We start from the raw sequence: 4060 nt of genomic DNA, 5'->3' as shown, positions 1-4060 counted from the left end.
TGGGCCGCGCTGGTGGGGGAGCTGGGCCGGCTGGTGGCTGCACGGGTGAGGCCAGGTAGGCTCTGTTCTTTTTATTTCTGTTCTGTTTTTCTTTTAATTAATTCTTTTGCCACAGTTTGAATTGAAAATAATAATTCAACAATGCCAAAGCTCCTCTGAATATTTTTATATTGCTAGATGGACTTTTCCAAAAGCTTATAAAATATTTCAGGGGGTATTTGAAATTATATTCTAATTATATGAATATAATTCAAATTCAAATAGCTAATGATTTAAATTCAAAGTCCCAAAAATAAATCCTTAAAAATGTTCAATATTTTGGTCGGGACCAGAACCCTTACCAAAAATTATCAAACATTTAAGAAGAGCCTTTTGGAGCAATGGATGAGATTTCTAGGGTTTTTGCCCCTCTTTTATTTAGGGTTTTGAGGCTTCCAATATTCCTCAATTCAAGTTTCAAAAAATATAGACATGATGCACACCTGAAGCTAGCCTAGAGCAATGCCAGAAGCTAGGGATGTGACAACTCACCCCCACTAAACAAGAATCTCGTCTCGAGATTCAAGCGTAGGGTAAGGTGAAGGGGAAACGCAACTAGTATAATGTTCACGATCCACGGTGCACTTCAAATGAACGTTGATTTGAACACCATCTTTGTCTTGAAGTCTTGCTCTGAGAAATCCTGTCAACATGACATGGAGGGAAGAAGGAGACTCTAGAAGGGTCGATCTTCTCGAAGATCGAACAACTCAGGATTAACTCCCGGAATGTGACATAGCAACATCTCTCAAGCTGAGAGACGAAGCATACCTCTAGAGGGACGGAGTGGAGCAGGTGACGAGGTTCACTAGGTAGACAGCAATTCCAGACTTAAGAATGTGGTGATCGGTTGTCAACATAGCGAGGAGTTGAATTGCCATGACACCACGACGAAACATCCTGGAGAAGGGTGATTCGTAGATTATTATCTTAAGTGGCAAAAAGAATTACCTTTGATATAGAGATCACTGAGACTCTCTATATCAGCCGAAGGCAAATCACAGCAATCGATTGGCGGGGTCGGTAGAATGGCATACTCGGACTTGGATGATGTGGATTACCTTGTTGAAGACAACGTAATGGATGAATTTGCTTATCACCGGAGATGGAAGAGACCCGTGGTAGAATGGCACATTGGCGGTGCAAGCTGGGAACAAAATGCAAATGCTGGGAATGATTCTGGTAACTGGGGAAGAACCCAACAATAGGGAGTGAATTCACTGTTTGAAAAGATCATAGCATTGCCGAGGAAATCTGGGGCAATCCCAGCTAGTGCCGATGATAAGACGTAGCGCTTGTGCGTGCTCTCAAGAACTTGAGCATTTCCACAATCATCAAGGTTTTATCAACAACCGCGTCAAGGGTGCTGACAACACAACATACTACCATGATGAATAGCGATGGACGATGCAGATGCGAAGGAGGATAACACTTTCTCATATTTCACCTCAGCGAGGCCAAGCAAATAAAATCTGGATGATCGACCGAGAGACATTTAGCACTCCGCTTCTAATGTTCTCCTTGATGTGCTAGTATAACCCATTCATAGATATGGTTTGATATCTAAAACATCAAGTAAAAGGTCGGACTTCGGGAACACAAAAATCCATAGGGGCAACTAGGGAGTAAATCCTACGAAATCCCTATGGGGGGGGTGGCCAACTTCCTCAAACAAGATACTATAATAATAGGTCTACCGGATGGGTGTCTTGGCCACGACATCCACCTTACCGGTTATCGAGAGACCAATATTATAGTTCTTAGGGAAATGTTCCAACCATCATATCTGCCTGAGATTCAGCTCTGGTTGGTGTTAGGATATTCCAGGCTCATCGAGTCTTAGGAAGAAAAATGAAAGTTTGCAACACAAATCGACGAGATGACGTTGCGGGATTCTCGGGAGATGAACTACGATAGCAAGCTCCAAAACATGAGCTGGTTCTGCTACAAACATGTGAACACGTTGTCCCAGACAAGCATGACCACGTGGTAGTCTTATAATAAAACACTACCGAGTTCAGGAGGGGGAACCATCAACGAGGGTATCGAAGTTCTTTCATAAGTCCGGATTAGCTCTTATGAAGGAACTCCTTCTCCTTGAACAAATCAATCAGTGGCTTGGTGTGCTCGGGACACCTATGGAATGGAGGTTGCAAGTCTCCGAACCACAGAATACTTCGCACGTATGCATAACTGATTTGGGATGATTCCAGAGGAAGCAAAACTAACTTTCTCAAATTCACGGCGGCAACTTTCACCAAATGCACGTGTATAAGAGGAAGTCACTACCTTCATCCAAACATATGCTTCATGAGCTAGCATGAACAAATGCTTTCAAAAGTTTCCAACACTAGCTTAATGTTCAGCAAAATTATGGAGAAGACAAGGATGTTGTCAATGGGCACAACAACAATTCATCTGGGTTTCCTTTTAAAAGGAATTCCATAGTTAAGTGAACAAGTGATAGCATTGGTCAGACCCAAAAGATATAATGGTGTATGCTCGAGGGATCAACCACGAATAAGACAACATTACGAGCATCATTGGTACTGATTTGATTTGACGATAGCCCACACTCAAATCAAAGGATTGATAAGACAATAGGTCCAGCAACTGATCACAAGGACCAATCGATGAAGATATCATCTTTCTTCAACACACACTACACAAGAATATCCCTTTGGAACGAACTAAGTCAGACAAGCTTTTATCTTCCAACTCTCCAAGTTGTTGTCCAGCTTAACCAACTAGCTCAGGGATATCTAACACCGATTCTTGGAAAGAAGGTGGTTCATAAGAAACCAACTTGATCACGGGCTCAACATAACGGTCAGGTGACGACCTGGTAGTACTTCCGAGAAGATCTTCGGAAAATCACGAACCACCGATATGTTACTAAGCTCGAGAACAATCTTGCTTTTCAGGGCAAGATGATATGATCAAATGAGCGAGGACTTGACAAATCCTAACTCATCAATCAAAGAGTGCACCAGGAAATAAGGACTAGGTAGCACGATCAATCTTAGAATGGTGATTCAATAACCAACATACTAAGAATAAAATTATTATCCTTTAACTACCAAGCAACGAGGTTGCTAGGAGTATTGATTTCACACATCACAATTCATTTGTCGGTATTCCGGTTGCATCAACACGGAACCGAGGAATGAAAAAGGATGGCGAGAAGTATCACTATGTCAAGAATTCACAAAAGGCGGTGCAATTCTCATGAAATTCCTGTCATAAAGAAGGTAATACTTCAGGGTAGAGCAGACCAGAAGCTGGATTGTAACTTGATCTGCGGAACACAACTACTTTGACCCAATCCTAAATATGGATGAGGTACTGGAGTTTGTTTCTCCTAGTCATTCAGGACGAAATGGCTTGACGGGCCACAAGAGTAATAGGCATCGACAAACGAACGCGCGCATACTCTTGACTATCAATTGATAGACGAAGGTCAGTAGACAACTAAAGAGGGACAACTCAAAGGAACATATAACTTTCTGAGTTGTGGATGCATAAATTAGTATGTCGAACCGAGTTCAACATAATTCTTCCGGATAACCCATGCAGAAAGGTAGAACTGGCAGAGTCACGATTTATGAATGGAGAACTCCTCAAGAATAATCCTGTTGTGATATTTCAGTTCAACGAGGAACTTCTGCCATAAGTAGTTCATGGTATTTGGAAGAAGAAGATACCACGGACTTCAAGGACTATCGCAAAGGTTACTAATATCCTGAAGGCACTAACAATTACTATCAACACGAAGTAGGTGGAGTGAATCTCGGGTTCAAGAACCCAGGAACAGAATACCTACTACTAAGTAGCATCACGGAATGCTTTCGAGGATAAAGGCCAGAATCTCACACTGGAACATAAATCATGGCTAGACTACTAGATGATCCCCTGAGACACCTAGGGTCATAATAATAACTCCAACATAAAGGTTGAGGCAGTAGAGTACCTCAGCTCAACAATTTGTGTGATTGACCTGGCCTAACAGACATTGAAACCG

The sequence above is a fragment of the Triticum dicoccoides genome, chromosome 2B, assembly GCF_002162155.2.
Source record: "Triticum dicoccoides isolate Atlit2015 ecotype Zavitan chromosome 2B, WEW_v2.0, whole genome shotgun sequence".
Classification (NCBI taxonomy): Eukaryota; Viridiplantae; Streptophyta; class Magnoliopsida; order Poales; family Poaceae; genus Triticum; species Triticum dicoccoides.
The sequence above is the reverse complement of the archived record's forward strand: the minus strand, read 5'-3'. Positions refer to the sequence as shown.